Source organism: Heterocephalus glaber, unplaced genomic scaffold, assembly GCF_053883595.1.
Source record: "Heterocephalus glaber isolate CG9 unplaced genomic scaffold, H.glaber_assembly_v1.0 deba00001795, whole genome shotgun sequence".
Lineage (NCBI taxonomy): Eukaryota > Metazoa > Chordata > Mammalia > Rodentia > Bathyergidae > Heterocephalus > Heterocephalus glaber.
This window is the reverse complement of record NW_028258476.1, coordinates 1,015,245-1,036,731: the sequence shown is the minus strand read 5'-3', so window position 1 is coordinate 1,036,731 and position 21,487 is coordinate 1,015,245. Positions and strand designations below refer to the sequence as shown.

The following is a 21,487-nucleotide window of genomic DNA, read 5'->3' as shown; positions in this document are numbered from 1 at the left end:
TCTCAGGAAAAAAAAAAACAACTAGCCTGGGTTGAGGAATGAATGGGATTTTCATTCTGGCAACATAGAACCCAGTTATTAAAACATGACAAGCAAGGTACAGCAGCACACACCTGTACCCCATACTCAGGAGGCTGAGGCAGGAGAATCACAAGTCTGAGGCCAGCCTGGGTAACTTAGACCTTGTCTCAAAATAAAATAATAAAATTAAATGAAATTTTAAAAGGCTAGGGTGTAGGTGAGCGGCAGAGTGCTTTACTGGCAGACACAAGGCACTGGGCTCAGCCCCGGTAGTGAAGACACAGACTCAATAAACGAAGCATACCTCCCTACCAAAATAAACTGCTACAAATACTGAATAAAGTCTTCCAAAATTTCTTTGTATGAATAGCTAAGCCGGGAAGAAAGTAAGTGAAGTCGCTCTCAAGAGCACGAATTCAGAGAATGATCGACCATTTAACCCATTGACTTTCCTATGGCACCTTCCAGGCCTGCTTGCTGACACCTTTATTTTCAGCCACCAAGACTTTCAAATGACAAAGAGAGTCCCCCTGGCCCAGTATTGGGGAACGAGGTCAGGGCCTTCACACTGAGCTTCATCTCCACACACATTTCCTTTTAAATTTATATTGTATTTTGAGGCAAGATCTCACTAATTTGTCTGGACTGGGCTTGAATTTAAAATCCTCCTGCCTCAGCATCCTAGAGTGCTGGGATCACAGGTGTGTAGCGCCATGCCCAGAGGTTCTTGGAAGCAGAAGGAGAGAAGTAACTTGTCAGAAAGAAGGGATCTGCAATAAGATTATCAACAGATTCTGATAAAAAAAAAAAAAAAATACAGGGCCGGGGATTTAGCTCAGTGGTTCTGCCGCCTGCCTCGAAAGCACAAGGTCCTGAGTTTGATCTCTGGTACCAAAAACAAAAAAGAAAAAAACAATACAGAGACTGAAAGGGAATGGGCCAAAACATTGAAGTGCTAATTGAAAAAAGTTGTCAACCAAGAATCTTACAGCCAGTAAAGCCATCCTTCAAAGGTGAAGAAATCAAGGCATTCCCAGAGAAGCAAAAGCGGAGAGCACCTGTTACCCTGCAGGGCAATGTGCGCTGGAGCCCTTCGGGGTGAAGACCTGGACGGTGGCTCGCAGGCGTGTGAACAAATGAAGACCCCACAAGGGCAATCGCATGGGCAATCCCAAGTCAGGATCACTGTACAAAGGGCTCTCGCAAGCCGTGTCCCACAGAATTTAAGGGACTGATGCCTTTTAAAGATACTACTAGTCTAGGGCCGGGGATTTAGCTTAGTGGTTTCGCCGCCTGCTGTGCAAGCGCAGGGACCTGAGTTCGATCCCCGGTACCCCCCAAAATAAATAAATAAAGTAAAGATATTACTAGTCTAAAAGCAAGTGTTACAGTGTTGCAACTTTTGTTTGTGACTCCATATTTTGTTTTCTACATAATTTTAAAGACTAAGACATTTAAGACAATTATAAGTTTATGTTTGGGAGCACATAATGTATGAGGCTGTAATTCTGTGACATTAACAACCAAAAAAGTGTCTGGACAAAGCAGTAAAGAAGCTGAGGGTTGGTATGTTCTTGATATTAAGTAGGTATAAATCAAATTAGAATGTTATAATTGTAGGATATCAAATATATCCCTCATGGTAACCACAAAAAACAGGTATAGAATACACACAAAAGGAAATGAGAAAAGAATTTAAATGTTTCATTATGAAAAAATGAATTAAAATACAAGACAGTAATGCAGGAAATGAATGGAAAAGCTATAAAACATGGGAAACAAGTTGCAAAGTGACAGGAGTAAGTACCTCCTTTTAAATGTAAATGGATTAAGCTCTCCAACAAAAAACAGAGCCTGGCACCTGTCTGTAATCCTAGGACTCTGCGAGATTGAAACACAAGGACAAGTTTGAGCCCAGCCTGGGTAGCTTAGCAACTTACCCAGACCCTTTTTCAAAATAAAAAATTAAAGGCGTGGGGATGTGGCTCAGCGTGAAGGCCCTGGGTTCAATCCCCGGTAGTGCCAAGAAAGAAAGAAAGATAGGGAGAACAAATAAAAGCTATGATCCAAACACAGACGTGCACAGTTTAATGCTGGAGACACACCCGAGGTGCTCGGTCAGACAAGGTCATCACTGCAGGAGCACCGCCGAGCGAGGGTCACAAATGGGGTGGGCAGGTCAGTCGTCACAGCCTTGTGATGGATTCACATGAACATGTTGGGTACATGCATGTGTGCGAGGCTGTGCTAGCATCATATGGCATTCTGCTTTATATTTAAACTATAAGTAAAGAGTATATTCTAGCATAACTATCAACAGTACAATAAATACATAAACTGACAACAGCTGTTTACTGTCATTATCAGGTATAGGTACTGTGTATGAGTGGATATGTGGTATTTTTATACAGCTACACAATAGATTTGGGAATCACACAACAGTACTGCCAGACACGATGTCACAGGGTGATAGTAGTTTTCAGCTCCAGTATAATCTTACAAGCTCACCATCACATATGCAACCAAAATGTCATTGTTTGGTGCATGACTGTATGCTGTGTACAAAAGAACCCCTTTAGATCCAAAGACTGAGTTAATCTTAAAAATTCAGATAGGAATTCAAGGGTTCTAAAGTACTCAAAACAATCTCCAAAAATAAAAACAAAGTTGGAAGACTCACTTCCCATTTGCAAATTTTACAACAAAAATACAGTAATCAAATGTGATACTTGCATAAACACAGATAACTGACTAAAATTGAGACTCTAGAAACAAACCCTTACATTTACAGTTGATCTTTGACAAAATGTCAAGACAGTTCAATGAAGAAAAATAATCTTTTCAACAAATGCTGCTGGGCAACTGGATATCAATATGCAAAAGAAGGAAGTTGGATTCGTTCTTTATGCCATACGAGAACACTAACTCAAAATGGAACATAGGCCTAAATATAAGAACTAAATCTGTAGAATTCTTGGAAGAAATTATAGGACCAAAAGGTCTTGATTTAAGCAATGGTTTCTTAGATATGACACCAAAAAGAAAAGTGACAAAAGGAAAACATTTTTTTGATAAATTAGGCTTCACTGAAATATAAATTTTCCAGGGTTGGGGATGTAGCCCAGTGGTAGAATGCTTGCCTAGTATATCGGGACTTGGGTTCAATCCCAGTACTAGAAAAAAATTAAAAAGAAAAGAAGTCTTTTGAACTTGAAAGAAAACAATCAAGAAAGTGAAATGATAACCCACAGTTGGAAAAAAACATTAGAAATCATTTATCTGATAAAAGATTTGTATCCGTAATATTAAATATCTCTCTAAATTTATAAGAATACAGCCCAATTAAAACAACAGGCAAAATATTTGAAGGCATTCTCCAAAGACATTACACAGTAGTCAAATCAGTGGCCCTTAGAGAAATGCAGGTCAAAGCCTCACTCAAGTTAGCACTTCACGCCCACTAGGAGGTTTTGGGAGCCATCTTGACTGACAGCAGCCATCTTGAGTCCGAACCGCCATGGTAGCTCCTGAGTAACCCCTAACCCTCTGGGTCCCTCGGAGAGCCGGGCATGGTTTCCCAGTATACTACAAATAAACAGAACTGTTAGAGTGGCATGCAGAGCTCTGTGACCAGACCCTGGAGCTGTGAGCACCAGCAATGTGCCTGATATTTTTGATGTTAGCTTGAGCTAAACCAGTTCCATTCTGGCTTGGATGAAAGTTGCTTTTGTCCTGACCACTGTATAGGTCCCCTCCTTCTGACCCAAATCACAGGGATCCACTGGCTTCGCTTCTCCCCTTGACCAGGCCTGTGTCAGTAAGTCCCCAGTAAATCCCAGTCGTTGCAATCTGCTTTCTTTGGTCTCCTGGTGTCTTACAGCCAGTGCTCAGACCCCAGCAAGGATTTTCCTGGAGCAGATGGCCATACTCAAAAAGATAGATGATAACAGGTTTTGTCAAGAATGTAGAGAAATTGGTACTCTTGTAATTGCGGATAGGAATGTAAAATGTTGACAACACCTTGGGAAATACTGTGGCAGTTCTTCAAAATGTTAAACATAAGATTATCGTGTAACTCAGAAATTCTACTCCCAGATTTCTACCCCAAGAGAAAGGAAAACATGTCCACACGAAGAAATGAAAGAATTTCTGTGCAAAAACCTGCATGCAAATGTTCATAGCAGCATTATCTCTAATAATCAAAAAGAAAGAAGCTATATTTCCATGAACAAATGAGTATACACAAAATGTGACATATCTACACAATGAAATATCCATACATACTACAACATGGTTGAACCTCAAATATACCATAATAATTCAAAGAAACTATTATAAAAGATCTCATATGATTCTCTTTGTTTGAAACATGCAGACTAAGCCAATCTATAGAGACATTAGTGGTTTCCTAAGACCTAGGGAAAGTTGGTTTGCCAGGAAAGGGGAATGACCAGTACAGGGTTTCAGGGTTGATGGAAGTGTTCTGAAATTAGATTACAGGTGATGGCTGCACAGTTGTGTAAATACATTAAAAATCATTGAACTGTATACTTTAAATTGGTGACTTTTGTGCAGGGGATTTAGCTCAGTGGTGCTGCCGCCTGCCTCGCAAGCGCAAGGTCCCGGGTTCATTCCCTGGTACCAATAAATAAATGGTGACTTTTGTGAGGTATAAAACATACCTCCAGAAAGCTGATTTTTTTTTTAAAAAAAACTTTCTTACCAACTTTCCTTTCTTCTTTTTTATTTTTCTTCATTATACTATCTGAATTTGTATGTTCATTGATTTCTTTTCTAACTTTTCTCATCCCAAACCAAATGTAATGATCATCAGAGCAGGTATTTTCACAACTGTTTCACCCCAGCATATGTAACTGTACTTAACACATAGTGTAACCCTGGTATGTTCTGCTGAATGAATGGAGTGAGCAAGACAAAGATACCACTTTTTTTTTTTTTTTTGAATGGTAGGTAGTGAAATTTTATTTAAGGCAGGAAAAGAAACAGTCTACAGAGCGAGTTTGGGCCAAGTAAAAGTGTTACAGGGCCAGGCGAGTTAGAACTATAGAGATGTGCCACACTCTGAATTAAATGGAATCCTTTATTGTCATAGCTGGCTGATCCAGACTAGCTCATGCCAGAAAGACTCTGGACAAAGGAAAGGCAGTTTTCAGGACCTTTTAAGGGCTCTTCTATTTGGGGAGGGTTTAGGGAGGGGGGAGCACAAGTGGAATTTCACAGGAGCGGAACTGTACTAAGTTATTGGGGGTCGGGCAGTTTCACACAATTTAGTCAAAACAAAGTATCACACAGGTGCTCTTCTGTTTACAAGGCAATAAAGATAACATAGTTGCAGACTCACACAGGATGCATTGATCTGTTATGCATTAACTGAGGGGACTCCCAAAGGGATGGTGACTACGGGGAAGCCCTCGACTTTACACAAAGGGAGTCAGGTTGGCTATCACAAAAGTAGGAAAAGCAGCACACCCTACAGCATGAGGGTGGGCTACCATGCAAGAGCAAGCACAGTGGCCAAGATGTCACTGTTATGTTGTACTGCTGATCACAGAGATGCCATAAAGATGACAAGAAAGAAAGAAAGAAAGAAAGAAAGAAAGAAAGAAAGAAAGAAAGAGAGAGAGAGAGAGAGAGAAAGAAAGGAAGGAGCAGGGGGAAGGGGGTGGGGATTGGGAAAGAAAAAAAATCCCTACTTCTGTACAGTATTGTTCATGTAGAAAAAAAAATAGAATTCATTGTAAAGTTACTACAACAATAAGATAATTAATAAGGTAGCTAGGTAAAAATTGGACATTCAAGAATCAAAAATAAAAGCACCAGGGCCGGGGATTTAACTCAGTGGTTTTGCCACCTGCTGCACAAGCACAAGGACCAGAGTTCTATCCCCAGTACCAAAAATAAATAAATAAAAGCAGCCTTGATCCATAGATTCAATGAAATGCCAATCAAAATATTGGCACTTAGGGCCGGGGATTTATCTCAGTGGTTTCGTCACCTGCCTCGCAAGCGCAAGGTCCTGAGTTCAATCCCTGGTACAAAAAAAAAATTGGCACTCTAATTTGTGGATATTGACAAACTGATTCTAAAGTTTATGGGGTGGAGCAAAAGAGCAAAGTGAGAGGACAGACGCTGCTAGACATCAGGACTTGCGGAGACAGGGCGCACAGCTGTGAGCGGACGTTTTAGATGACTGGCTTCTTTCACTCCCTAATATGCATGTGAGTTCCTACAGAGGACTTGCTAGCTCATTTGGGTCATTTTGGCATTGAATTACGATGTTTCATGGTCTGGGTAAGGACATGGCGGTTGAGCCCAAGTTTGGGCAATTATGAATAAAGCTGCAGTAAACATCTGTGTGGAGGTTTTTGTGTGGACCTAAGTTTTGAGTTCATTTGGTTGAACATCAAGGAGCATGATCACTGGATCATGTGGGAGAGGCCTGTTCAGCCTTATGAGAAGCCAGCGATCTGTCTTCCAAGTGGGCCACACCAGTTTGCATCCCCGCCAGCAATGAATGGGAATTCCTGCCCTTCCACATCCTTGGTCTGGTGTTGTCTGTGTTCTGGATTTTGGCTATGGTCATCGGTGTGAGGTGTGTCTCCTTTTGTGCTTCCCTGACTGCACATGATGAGAAGTGTATTTCATATGCTTATTAACCATCTGTGTCTCCTCCTCATCCTCCTCTTCTTTCTCTTCATTCTTTCCCATATGCCAGGTGGGCGGGGCACCACTGAGCTATTTTAGCATATCCTCTTTGGTAGGTGTCTTTTAGGGTCACTGGCCCATTTTTTTAATTGGTTACCTTTCTTATTGCTGAGTTTTAAGAATTCTTTTTGGATGACAGTCCTTTATCATATATGTTTTTATAAATATTTCCTCCCAGTCTCTTACTTCTTTTTGCATTCTCTTGACAGTGCCTTTCACAGAGCAGAAAATCTTAATTTCGTTGAAGTCCAATTTGTCAGTTCTTCCTTTCTGTGGATTATACCCTTGGCATCATACATAAAAGTCCTCAACAGACCCTATATCACCTAAATTTTCTCCTATATTATCTTCTAGGAGTTTCATAGTTTTGCATTTTGCTTTAGGTCTGTGGTCCATTTTGAATTAATTTTTTAAAATAACTTCATTATCAAACACACACGCATACAAAAATTAAAACCATTCAAAGAAGAACAATGCAAGGGGAAAAAACTACAATAATATTCAAATACAGTAGAACTCAACCGAAACAAAACTGAAAACCACTTAAACATTTTTCCATATAACTTAAAAAAGCATGTCAAGCACCAACAAGACACCAGAGGATGTGATTTGTTTCAGAAAGATCCCCAAAACCAACACTGAACAAATAGTGGTCTGGAAAAAAACTCCAGTTAGCTAGCAGACTCCACATAAGCCAAGCTTCTCCCTAATTTAAATTTCGATACAGTCATATGACACACGATGGAAACAATCCGAGAAATATGTTATTAGGCCATTTCATCCATGTGTATCCTAAATTACACTTTCAGTTTCTCACACTAAACTATTCGGTATTTACACATGTATGTCCTATTTATTTCACTTAAGAGTATCGCCTCAATGTGCATCCATTTAGCTATAAATGTCTCTAGTTTCTTGTTCTTTATGGCTGAGTAGTACTCCATTTTATAAAAAAAACCCCACATATTCTTTATCCAGTTTCCAGTTAATGAACACTTGGGCTGTTTTCAAGCTTTCACTATTACGAACTGTGCCACAATAAACATGAGTAGACATATATCTCTGTGGTATGATTCTTTTAATTCTTTGGGGAAGATTCCCAGCAGGGGAACAGCTGGGTCAAATGGGACCTCTAGCCCTAGTTCTTTGAGATATCTCCGTACTGATTTCCACAGTGGTTGCACCAGTCTGCACTCCCACCAACAATGGAGAAGGGTTCCTTTCTCTCCACACCCCTGCCAGCATTTGTTATTGGTCGATTTCTTGATAGCAGGCATTCTTTCTGGGGTGAGGTGGAATCTCAGGGTTGTTTTCATGTGCATCTCTCAAATAACCAGTGATGTTGAACATTTTTTCATATATTTATTTGCTGCTTTTACTTCTTTGTTTGAGAAATGTTTGTTCATTTCAGATGCCTGTTCTTGAATTGGGTCTTTGAATTTGAGGGGTCTGATTTTTTTCAGTTCTTTATATATTCTAGATAGTAGTCCTTTGTCTGAGGTATAGCTGCTAAAAATTTTTCCCACATTGTAGGTTGTCTCTTAGTTGAATTAATTTTTGTAAAGTGTGTGTCTAGATTATATTTTTTTTGCATGTCAGTGTCTACTCCAGTACCACTTGTTGAAAGTCATCTCTTTTCCACTGTCTTTGCTCCTTTGTCTGTCAAAGATCAATTGACTGCATTTATATGGGTCTACTTCTGGGCTCTTTCTTTGGTTCCATTGATAAATTTGTCTATTTTTCCCCCAGTACCACACAGCCTTGATTATTGCAGCAATTTCCAGGGACACTCAGTTGCCAGCTTTCATAAGCTCCGGTTCTGAAAACCCTGGAGTGAGGCCTAGAAGTCTTCCATGCTGCAGGCACCGTGGATCCCAGGAAGAGCAGCTTTGCAGCCATGTTGAGACCCCTCACCAAGCAGCAGCAGTCACCCCACAGTGGACAAGCACTGGCCCCTCCCAAGCAGGGACAGTCACCTCTAAGGATGGAGCTGCCCCTCAGGCCATAGGGACTCCTCTGGAGCCACAGAACCAGGACTGAGGTCTTACTCCCTGGTGCCTGGTCTGCCTCGGCCAACCCTCAGCAGCTGGCCTGGTGCTTTTGTGACCAGACTAGTCCAACCCTGGAACCTGAGCGTGCTCCCTGAGCTGGTCTGTCAGGAGTCTCCCTACTCTCCCTGCCTGTCTCACTGGGAAACAGCCTTCTGGTCCTCACACTGACTCCTGAAATTCTTTTTGTGTGAGTGAGTTAAAAGCTTATTCAGCTGGCTGAGTTGAGGTCCCCATCAGCTCTTTGGGGGACCTCAGATCCTGTCCAGCGACAGTGACAGCAGAGGGAGGGGTACATTTTGAAAAACACTTTAAATCTACCTCGATTCAAGTATGGCATTGGTACAAGAATCCATAAAAATCAGTGGAACTTGGGCCAGGGATTTAGCTCAGTGGTTTCGCCTCCTGCTGAGCAAGCACAAGGACCCAAGTTCGATCCCCGGTACCAAAAATAAAAAATAAAAATAAAAATCAGTGGAACTTACTAAAGTTCAGGAAGAGAACCAGGTATGCAGGGGTATTTAGTTTATAATAGTTTTCTTTTAGTTTGGTTTTGAGACACCAAACTTACATAGTAAGGGTCTCACTATGTAGCCCAGGCTGGCTTCAAACTCATGGTGACCCTCCTGCCTCAGCCTCCTGAGTGCTGGGATTACAGACATTTGCCACCACGCCCAGCTCTAGTCTATAATAGTTTATGACTGATGAATGTGACAATTCTAATCAGTGAAGACAGTTGGCTCTGTCAATAAACCATGACTGGAACCCAACAAAAGGGAAAAGATTGAAGTTTTGACCTCATAATTAGAAACTTCTGAACAATGAGGGACACCAAAGGCAAAGTTAAGACAAAAGCAACAGAGAGTGAGAAACTATTTTCATGTGAGAAGGAAACTGATACGCACTGCAGGAGACCCCGACTTCAGTACCTTATGGCGGTGGTCCCCAACCTCTCTGGCACCAGGGCCCAGTTTTGTGGGCAGGTGTGGGGGGTTCTGGAAGATGCAAGCACATTACATTCATTTCCAATTTGTTTCTACTATTATTACATTCGATTCTCAAAAGGAGCAAGCAACCAGATCCCTTGCACATGCACTTTGCAGTAGGGCTGCCCTGTGAGGACCCAACCCACCGCTCCTCTGAGAGGGGGCGAGGGTGCAGCCCAGGTGAAGGCTCACTAGCACCGCCCACTCGCCTGCCACTGCCTGGCTAGCTCCTAACAGGCTGCATGTTTGGAGGGGACCCTGGTTACGACACCGAGTAACTCAGCGATCTACGGGAAGATCAGGCCAGGCGCAGTGGTGCACACCTGTGATCCCAACACTCAGGAGGCTGAGGCAGGTGGAGCACTTCGAATTTGAGGCCAGCCTGGGCTTCACAGCAAGATCCTGTCTCAAAGAACCAAACCAAAAAGAAAGAAAGGGAAATGTGCTTCAGACGCAGCCAAGCTTCAGTGCCCCTTCTCGCTGTGCTGCCCTGTGTCCGCCCTCCCCATCCAGGGAGATCGTTAGGCCTGCTCTTCAGAGAGAGTAAAACTTCAGCCATCTGCTATGGGATCATCAGATCAGCCGAGGTCATGCATAACAGTTCTAAAAGCAGACAGATAAAGGGAACTCTTATTTATCGAATATTAAGGCCCCTCAGCCCACGTTCCCTGCTCAAGTACCAGAAAGCTCTCAACCAGCCCTCTGCCCTTCAGGAAGGAAGCTGGAAGAGTCCTTCGGGGAAGTCCAAAGGGCTTAAGAGGAAAGAAATGAAATGCCCAACATGGAGTGGTGTCTGACAGTGAGCCCCAGGCCCACAGCTGGGGGTCTCAGTTGCAGCTGCAAGATTTCCAGGGCTGGGGAAAGTCCCTCTGCAACTCTGGGAAGATTCCAGGACCCACATTTGTCATTACTCTTGTTTTTTTTTTTTTTGGTACCAGGGATCAAACTCGGGTCCTTGCACTTGCGCAGCAGGCAGGAAAACCACTGAGCTAAATCCCCGGCCCTTTTTCATTACTCTTTGAGAAGATCGACAGTGATATCCCCTCTCCTGCCCTGACCCAATCTTTGCTTCCTCTCTTACTCCTGACCAGTCAGTCTTACCAGGACTTTTTCTTATAAAATAAGCTTTTCCAAAAAAATGAATTGCTATCTTTAGCGAGTCTCTCTATTGCAAACTTGTTCGCTATTTTGTTTGTTTCTATTTATTCTTACTATTTATTTTCTTGTTACATTCCCTGGGTTTAATTTGTTGTTCTTTTTTTAACTTCTTTTTTAAAAAGTTGATTTTCCTGGTACATTTTAGATACACACAAAGATCACATTCATCATGGGGAATTTGTATCTCTCCATGATGTATCTCGATACTTTTTTTCCCCCATTCCCCTTCTCTCCCTTCAATCCCTCTTCCTCTCCTTATTTAAAAGGCTTGTTTCCATTTTTTCCTTTTATTCTCCTTTTTTCTTTTCCTAATGATGGTAAGGGTATTTATATATTCAGAAGGGAATAACAGGGAAAACTGGGTACAAAATTTGTAGTGAGAAATGAGGATGGGAAAAGATTCTATGACTCATATGAGGTTAAAAAATTAAAGGGAGACAAATGAAAAGGGGGAGAGGAAAGACAAGAAAAATTGAGTAAATAAGACACAGGAGAAGGGATAGGATAAAAGCAGGAGGGACACAAAGAGACGAGGCAGAATTCCCTTACCCTCTATAAACTACACTAGAGAAAAAAGGCAAGAGAAAGAGAAGCACGCGCACAGGCATGCTCATAAAAGAATAAAGGGTAAATTATTGGAATACAAGTGTGATGGGAAGAAAACAGCACAGAATAAAAAAAATTTTAAAGTACAATAAAAATGAAAAAGTAATACAATCAAATAAAGAATAGTAAAAGGAAGCTTTCTGTCGTGTTGGATGCATGATTCTTTTCCTCAGCCCTGGGTTGAGGAGCTCGAGCCGGCGCTGGGAGTCCAAGGGCGCGGCCGCCCCGGACGGTGCTAGGTGTCGAGGTCGCCTTACACCGAGAACTGCGCCCGTTTCCAGTCCCGGGTAACCGGGCCGAGCCGGGCCTCTGACCCGAGGAGCCAGGTCTATGTTCTCCAGCCCTGCCTCTCAGCGGGGCTCCTCTCGCGACTGTCCTGTCCTCCCCTCATCCTCGCTGGGAACTCTGCAGTGAGAGGCACCAGGGGCTGCTCCGGGACCCGGGTCCGAGCGCTCAGCCCTCCCGCACAGTGGCGCCCGCCTGCTCCTGCTGCTCAGGTGTAGCTGCAGGCGCTTGTTCGGAGGTCACGCACCGACTGTTGGGTGTGGAAAGCCGCTCCGGAAGCAAGCTCCCGTGTTTTCCTTGCTGGTTCCACTTGCAGGTGATTCTTTTGGTCCCAGGGCAGTTTTTGTCCGGTTCTCCGTGAGGAAAATGTTGTTAATTTCGGTTTGCCTCCGGCTGGCGGCTAGAGAGCCATTGGGCCGTGCTGCGTGGTCTCGCCGCCGTGGTGGGATGCGTTTCTTCCGTGTCGCTTACGCCTATGTTCTTCTTCTTTGCCAGTTCCCTCAAGGTTCCCAGGTAACCCCCACTCACTTCAGTTCCTCTCCAAGCTATTGTTTTACAGACTCTAGGCACTTAGTGCTGGAGAAACTGAGTTGCTGGCATTCACCAATCCACCATTTTTTTCTAGAAAGTATAATTTTAAGGGACATCATTTACAAGAGCAAATTACCAAGTATTTGGGAATAAACCCAACAAAAGACATGCAAGATCAGGACACAGAGAATAATAACCTTTATTGAAAGACATTAATGAGACCTAATAACAGTTCATTTTTGATCATGGATTGGAAGCCGAGAATTATAAAATATCAATACTCTCCAAATTTATTTACGTACTACATGGATGCCAAGCAAGCCTGTCATCACAGCACTCGGGAGACTGAGGCAGGAGGATCACCATGACTTCCAGACCAGCCTGGGCCACATAGTGAATTCAAGTCTAATTTGAATTACACAGTGAGATGCTATCTCAAAAAACCAAAAACAAAAGACATGCAATGCCAACAGGTTTTTGTTGTTGTTGTTTAGATATTTGTGTTGTGCAACTTGAGATGTTTGTTTTAAAGTATGGAAAAATAAAAGATCAAGAATAGTCAAGAGGGCCAGGGATTTAGCTCAGTGGTGCCACTGCCTGCCTTGCAAGCACAAGGACCGGAGTTCAATCCCCGGTACCCCCCCCCAAAAAAAAGAATAGCCAAGATAGAAGATGAAGAAGAAAAATAAAGAAGACTTTGCACTACTGAATATCAAGACTTTTTATAAAGCTATGTTAATTAAATATGTGATGTTTGTATCAAGGCAGACAAATTTTCCAGTGGAACAGAATAGGCAGCTTAGGAATAGCCATTTACATACCTGGAATATTAATATTTGACAAAGTTAGGAAAGGTGAGGCTAGTTGATAAATAAAACCCCGAGGGAACAAGGTCAGTTGTATGAAAAAGTAACATTGGATTCCTACCTCACACCATTCATAAAAGTAAATTCCAGAGAGAAAAAGGATTTAAATGTCAAAAGAAAAGCTAAATATTTTGGAAGTAAGAGTAAGTGAATATACATTAGGGTAGGATGGACAAAGAAAAAACAGGATAAATATGTATAACTTCAACATTTAAGAACATTTATTTATCAAAATAGAAAGTAAAAAGACAAAAACCATATGGGAGAATTTTCATCAGAGAACTAATGTCCAAAGTATATAAAGAATATGAAAAACAATCCACTAAAACAATGGGCATAAGACATAAAATGACCAGGACATAAATGAGACAAAGATGGCCTGGTTATATTGGCCCCTATGTTATTTCTTCATAGCAGGCTGGGATATATCAGCTGAACAGCCTGTCAACAGCACCAAACTCATTTACAGATCCAAGAGGTTTTTGTTGCTTTTCTTTTTTTTTTTTTTAAGAAATGGAGTCTTGCTATGTTGCCTAAGATGACTCCCAACTTGTGGGCTCAAGAGATCCTAATGCCTCAGCCTCCCAGGTTTTAAACATTGGCCAAATAAGCAGATTTTAGCCATTTAGAGATGTTTGTCTGAAGCTTATGACACTATGGTCAACATCTGATAGTCACAAATAAGATTACTCTGTAGCTATAAAGTCTCTGATACGTTGTAGCCTCAGAAGCTTTCTGACTCTGAGATTTGCCATGGGCTGCTGAACAATATGATAGGCTTCCTCTCTTCTGGAATTTCCCTTGCCCTCTTTCCCTTTTGGAGGGTTCTCACTTCCCACACAGAATCTGGATCTTCTCACCTTGTAAAAGATTTCCCCTGCATGTAACCCTGTCAAAGCTGCCCCCAGTAAAGCTCAACTGTGCTACTGCCACCTCCCCTGCTCATCCCTGAAATCCCTTCAGCCTCCTGTCATGTCACAGCAGAGGAATTACAGATGGCCAATACATAAATAAAAGAGATCCTTAACCTCAGGGATAGGCCAGTAAGGCCAGGAGGATGTGGCCATACTCAAGTTTCACTGGCAACAGTCAAGAAATCTAAGCTGTTAGAAAACATATTATAAATAAATATTGGTAGGAGTGTAAATTGGTACAATCGCCTGGGATAAAAATTTGACACAATCATAAAAGGAACACTGCCATATCAAAAGACCTATTGGTTCTACTCCTAGGTAAATATACCCAAGAGAGTTTTTTTTTTTTTTTTTTTTACAGGAGTACCAGAAGGTAATACTCATAACAGCTCTGTTGGAAATCAGGGAAGACTGGAAATTGTGTTAAGTGTTCAGCAACTGGAGAATGGATTGTTACATAGCAGTGAAAATGAATGAAATGCAACTTTGCTTAAAGAAGGTGAATCATTGCAAAAATAAAAGTCCCAGGGCTGGGATTTAGCTCAGTGGTTCCACCATCTGCCTCACAGGCGCAAGGTCCTGAGTTCTATCTCTGGTACCAAAAAAAAAAAAGTAAGTTTTGGGCCAGGGATTTAGCTCAGTGGTTCTGGCACCTGCCTCTCAAGTGCAAGGTCCCAAGTTTGATTCCCAGTACCAAAAAAAAAATAAAAATAAAAAATAAAAGTCCCAGTATTATAGGCAGCTAGAGTCAATAAAAATGAATATATAGTCAGAGAGGGACTGGGCTCTTAAGGAAGTCAGTGAAAAATAAAGACATCAGAATTGTGGCTGAAGGCACATCTGAAGAAGGCCAAGCCTCAAGGTGGAGATGCAATGGCCAGGCCTACATGCCTCCCTAAGACATAAAAAGCAACTTGAAATTATTCTATAATTAGCAACACTTGCTCCAGTAAGTCCAACTAGACATCCATTGCCCAGGTGGGTGACCAGGGGCATCTGGACCCTTCCCTTCCCAAGAAGGTCTTTGTTCTTTCCATGCACCCTTGCTGAGCGGCTCCTTTCCCTATTGGATCAATATTAGCTAAGATGCTATACTTGTGATACTTTAGGCTCATTACAATTTGATGCATGCTGTACCCATATTGTGACTTTGCTGGATAAATTACCTCTGACAAAGGGGTATCTCTTGATAAACCTTTCCTCCTCCTAACCTCCACTGTTTCTTAAAATTCATTCTTCAATTTCAAAAGACACAAACTTCACACATCTAGCAGGTTAAGGGTTGTATTTTCCTATACAGGACACTAGGTGAAAATTTTAAAACATGCACTAATGATCATAAAAATATATTGTTTAGTAATATATATGAATATGAAAGAAATTAAAGCAATGTAGTAGTCGTGTAAATGCAAATGCAGGATGGATGCTACTTCTGAGAGGAAAGCAGTAGTACAGTAGTAGAAGACAGGAACCATTTGTAAGCTGTTTATAAAGTTTAGTGGTAATATTTTAGTTCTTGGGTGGAATGTCAAGTTAAAGAGGGTGTTCATTATGTTATTTAAAAGTGAATCGGTTTAATTTAAACAGGCCATCAAAAGACCAGAGATTGTAATGCGTTATTAACTGATTCTCTGAACTTGAGGTTCATCTTTCCAAAAATAGGAGCGTACCAATCCATTTTCTCAGGCTTTTGGACTCAAGGCCAGGAGCAGTATCTCAGCACCCTTCACCCAAGTACTGTACCTACTCCCCAGTGTGCCCACAACAATGCCATTAACCAACAGTTAAAAACCCAAGAAGATGGAGCAAGGAAACCGAACTTGCCCGGGGACAGACAAAGCTGAGCAGTCACGTGTCCCGGCGCGCCGTGACGTCACCGGCCCGCGACCCAGCCATTGATTCCGACAGAGGGAGCGAGCGCGGCGGAGCTGGCAAGACGGGGCGGGGGGGGAGGCCCGGCAGCCTCCGGGAGGGCGCGCGTCCGGAGCGGCTGCGAGATCCGGTAAGAGGCGCCCTCCTCCGCCGCCGCCGTGGCCTCCCGAGCGCGGGCTGGCGCGGGTGCGGGGCGGGGCGCGGCGGGTGGGTGCGCGCCGAGCCGGGCCGGGGCGGGGGCGCGCGGCAGTGGCCGCGCACGGAAGCTCGGGCGCTCGTGCCCGGCGGTGCGTTCGCGGCCTTGGCCCCCGCGCCGACCCCCGCCGCCGAGAGGACGGGAGAGCTGCGCCGCTGGCCCCCTGGCGTGCGCGGCCGGCGTCAGTCCCGGAGGCGTGGGCGGCCGCGCCGTGCGCTGCCCGGCGGCCCTGGTGCGGGAGGCCTGGTTCTGCGTCACCGCCCCTCCCTTCGTCTGCGTGGTTTGGTTCTTGGGACCTGGTAGAGGGTAGGCCGGCCCGGGGCGTTCCGTGTGCTGTCACTGCGTGGGAAAGGCTTCAGGACAGCGGGCCCTGTAGCGGGATTCGGGACGCCGCCGTGCTCGGAGGCTTCGGCGGATTGACGGCCGGGTCGGAGAGGGCAGGGAAGGCGGCGTCGTCGACCATGCGAAGCGTGGAGGCAGGTTGCCAGCTTCATTCTCTACCGAAGCGCACTTGGCGCCCATCGTTTTAAACACCTTGAAGTCCCATCTTCTTATGTGTAAACAGCTGAGCGCTTTCTGCACCGGAGGCAGCAAAACAGAGTAGTACAAAGGAGGCAGGACCTGGAGTCGCGTCTGTCACTTAGCAGAATGTGACGCTGAGTTTGTTACCCTCTCTACTTTTGCTTGGGCTTATCGAAAACATGAAGATAATTATACTTACCTTGCAGAGTTGTCAGAATTTGAAGTGTCTAGCTATTAGGAAGGACATAGTCCCCAAGCTCTTGAACTTGCTCTACAGGGAAAGATTTTTTCGATGGTATGGCTGCTTTGGGGGATCTTTTTGCTCTTTTGAATGTTTGCTATTCTGCCACATATGATAAAGGAGGCGTGGGAGCTGGGTCTAAAAACCCATAATCTCCATGATAGATAACATAAAACTCTACAACCGAAAAGAGGTTAAGACCTCAGTTCTATTAATTATAGCCTCTCTTTATTGTTATGTGCATGACACTGTTAGGCACTTTACATTTACTGATTTTTTTCCAATATTGGGGATTGACTAGGATCTCACACTCAGCTACATCCCCAGCCTCACCGCCCCCCTTCATTTTTTATTTTATTTTTTAAATTTTGAGACAGGGTCTTACTAAGTTGCCTAAGTGAGCTCAAACTTGGGATCCTCCTGCCAAGGCCTCCTAGCAGGTTGGGATTATAGCTATGCACCACCATGTCTGGCCCTACACCGATTTATTAAATCCCTCCAGCAATTTAGTACAGTAAGTGTCATCCCCATTTTGTAGATGCAGAAGGTGAGCGTTGGCCAAGGTCTTGACACTAATTAATGGCAGAGTTGGAACTTGACCCAGGCCATCCATCAGGCAGTGAGGTTTGGGTCTTGTTCTTTCTCCTGCTGCTATCCTGGTGAATGAGGAGTGTCGTGGGGGGAGGGGAGCATAAACAGTGTAGAGGACCATGAGAAAAGGAAGGGCTATAGGCCTAGGCAGGGTTGCTGGAGTTGGGAGCATGGGGTAGGCATTTGGTAAATGCTTTGTGGAAAGGAGAAAAAAATCTTGAAGCATTGTTATTCCTGCCAGGAGGCCCAGTGCTTGTCTCAAAGACTGTGTGAGCTATTTTATACTATAACACTGTAATAGGAGCATCCTTTTGATATGTAAATTTAAATCTTTCAGATCAAGATTGGAATTACTATCTGTGACCAACTGATTACCATTTTCAAATATGTGAACCACAGAGCCTGAACTTTGGGCTTCTGTAGTATCTCTCGAGCTACAGCAATTTGTTGTGCTGTAACATCTGTCAGACTTGGACCTTTGAGAATACAGCTGCTTGAGCTATTTTCTGGAGAGCACCAGAGGATTGCTTGGCATTAAGGAGAAAGAGTTCAAAATATTAAGTTTCTTTCAAAATCAGATGTTTGGGAAAGGTCTCTGACTGCTGTGCTTAATGTGGAAATGGTGAACTAAGTTAAACATGATATTCAGAGTGGTTTTGGTCAGCTATTCTGTGTCACTTTTTTCTTTAAAGATGACCTAGGGCTGTATGGTGATTTGTTAGGAACATCAGGGTTTAAAGCTCACCCAGGAAACTGTGACTTACACACATACCCTTCGCTTCCACCAGCAGGGAGCTCTGATACTATTTCTGTACTCTCCCAGATGCCTTGAGGCCACCTGTCCTTACCATGTTTATCAGACCCAATGAGAGAGACCCTCTGACATCTGTCCTCCCTTTCCCTCTGTTCCACACCCCCCACACACACACAAAGTGCAGCTTCTCCCCAAAAGTGGGTACATTAATCCAGTTGCAGATGGCAGAAACCCAATATAAACTAACTTAAGCAAAAAAGTCTTTCTCCTTTGATCATTTAACCAGAAGTCCAAAGGCAAGCATTAGACATGGCTAGATCCTGGGGCTGAAATGATGTCCTAAGGCTCCTTTGGCCCTGCCTTTCACTGCTCCATTTTGGTTTATTACTTTTTCTACATACTGAAAAAGCTGATTATTGATAGCTGAGTCTGTGACCTTGTAGCTCTCCTCTAGCACTGTAAAGTAATCACTATGGACGGAACAGAGGTTCCGTGGCTGGACAGGGCTGCAGCACAGGCCCACTCCTAGGATGAAGAGCTCAGCTGCCCTTCATAAGCTTGTGCAAGGGGCAAGTATGAGGGACACAGATGGCAGCTTTAGGAGAGGCTTTGAGTCTGCACACACATGTATAGCTTGTGTCCTCACATCTTTCTTCTTTGAGGCCCTTCCAAAACCCTCCACCTGGAATGACTCACCTGGTTTTGTCAGACATCATTTTGTGATGGCACCTGTCATTGTTCTCTGTCCCTTCCATGCCTTTGCACCTGCTGGTCAGGGAGCACTTTCTCACTGCTTCCTCAGGCTGATCCTTTTAGATTCAGGTCACGCTTCCCCCAAAAGGCTTCCTTGACCTCCTTCAATGAGCCAGGCCATGAACCCTTTTTTCTGTTCTCTGAACATCTGAGCACTACCCTATTGCAGGTTTTATTTGTTGAAAAATTGTCTGCTTGCTCTAGGCAGAGTCCCTGAAGGACAGAGGTGCTCTTTGCTTTGTCTTCCTTACTTCCCACCCTTAGCCAGTATTTTCTTGACAGGCCTTATAGCCAACTGGCACTGCATGTAGGTTATCACTTGTCTCTCCTCTTCATGAGAACAATGAAGAAAATAATTTTGCCTTGTCTGTTATCTCTAGGACCTAGGACAGTGCCTGGCATGTAGAAGGTGTTCAGTAAATATTTACTAAGTGAATGAATGAAAATCTCCCCCCAGGAAGAACATGCTGGCATCGTGTTGATGAGGATTCCAATCTGCATGGCAGACGCAGTCTCACTGTAACGCTCTGAAGCTCGAGGGCTGCAGGTCATCCCAGGAAGGTGGAAGCTTTCTCCCCATGGGGGTTTGAACCTCACAGATCGGGCCCAAGGAGAAGCCAGCTGGGAATTCCACCCTGTGTGATACTTCACTCCCCTCAAACTTTTCTGACCTTTGTGTTGAGACAGAGTTTCACTCTTGCCCAGGCCGACCATGAACTTTTGGGCTCAAGTGATCCTTCTGCCTCAGCCTCCCACGTAACTGGGACTACAGGTGTGAACCACCCCATCTGGTCCCTTTCTGCACCTTGATAGGTTGTGCATTACAGCTTTCCCTGTGTCTCGTGGTTTTTTCTCTTGGAGTTTTTATTTTAAAAACATTTCCTCAAGCATTTACAGTGTGCCAGACACTATTTTGAGACCTTTATGAATAACAAATCATTCTTAGACTGAGGTTTTGGGACCAAAGATTGTGGACTTTAAAACTCATTTTCTTTTTAAATACCAAAAACACTCAGAAAAAAAGCTAACAATAAGGAGGGCAAGAGGAAGGAAAGTTATAAAAGAAAGAAGACTTCTCCATTAATTTCATCTCTCCCTCTAGAAGTGGGACTGCTGATAGAAGCTTGGTGTCTTTAGGTCTGGCACTTACAACTCACAAATACAAAGTACAGTACTCTTGTCAAAGGTGTTTGGTTTTTTCCCCAACACCGCCTTGCAGCTGACCTTTTCCATTGCTGATGTCAGGTGCCCGGGGCAAACCCATTGCTGTCCCCAGGGCAGATCCACCATGTCTGGGCTGGGTGGCAGCAGTTGGGAGAGACCCTTCAGGACAGGCCTGCTCTGTGCACTCCCTCAGGGAGGGCACGGATCCACATCCCGAGCCTTGACAGGCCGTGTCCATCTTCTGGCTTTGTTCTGTACCTTAGCTTGGAAGAAACCTACCCAGGCCACACCAACAGCAAAGGAAAAATACTCCTTTCTTTCTCTTAACTAACAAAAAACTAATTCTTTTGCAAATTGTTAATTAAGATGAGGGTATTATTACACTTACCCAAATATGCAAGCTCCAGTTTCAGCCCAGCTACAGTAACACTCTGGAGTGCTTAGTCCTGATTTGCTTCCAGAAAACTAAATACAGATTGAGAATCTCTTCCAAAATGCCTTGGGTCAGAAGTGTTTTGGATATTGGATTTTCTTGGATTTTGGAATATTTTGTGCATGTGCATGTGTAATGCAGTATCTTGGGAATGGGACCCAAGACTAAACATGAAATTTCATTTATGTTTCATATATACCTTATACACATCACCTAAGTGGAGTTTTATACAATATTTTAAAATAATTTTGTGCATGAAGCAAATATCATGGAGTGGAATTTAGTGGCATCATGCCAGAGCTCAGAAGTTTGAAGATTTTCAAAAGAATTATGATGTTATGTACATGTTCCAGCTCCCCATGATGAATGTAATCATTCTGTACTGCAAACATGAACTCATAAAAATAAAAATTAAAAGAAAGTTTTGGGGCTTTGGAGCATTTGGATTTCAGATGTTTGGAAGGAAGATACTTAGCCTATACCAGTTTCCATTCACTGTTGATCTCTCACCCTACCCTGTCTTGAATTGTGGGGATTATTTTTTTTTAAACTAAAAAAGGCAAATCTAGGCTAAATTGAAAATGATATCTCATTTTAATTTGTACTTTTATAATGATTAAGTGAACCTTTTTGCATATCTTGTTAACCATTTTTATTTCCATTTTCAAAATTACCAGTATTTTGCCTATTTACTGCATTTAAATGATTTTTAAATAAATTATACAAATTCTCCAAAAACGAGTACATACATGCCCACTGTAAAAAGAAAATTTTTGTATGTGAATGTTTTTCCTGTTTATTGTTTGCCATCTCACTTTGG

General features: G+C 43.2%; 1 protein-coding gene across 3 annotated transcripts in view; it reads left to right on the top strand.

The window, feature by feature from the left end:
- Nucleotides 1–15,997: 15,997 nt before the first annotated feature.
- Adar (adenosine deaminase RNA specific) overlaps nt 15,998–21,487 on the top strand; it is a 56,528-nt gene continuing 51,038 nt past the window's right edge. For all 3 annotated transcript variants that reach the window (XM_087203473.1, XM_087203474.1, XM_004871343.4), the window contains exon 1: nt 15,998–16,143. The gene's annotated coding sequence lies outside the window, so the exon portion shown is untranslated. The remainder of the gene's footprint in view (nt 16,144–21,487) is intronic.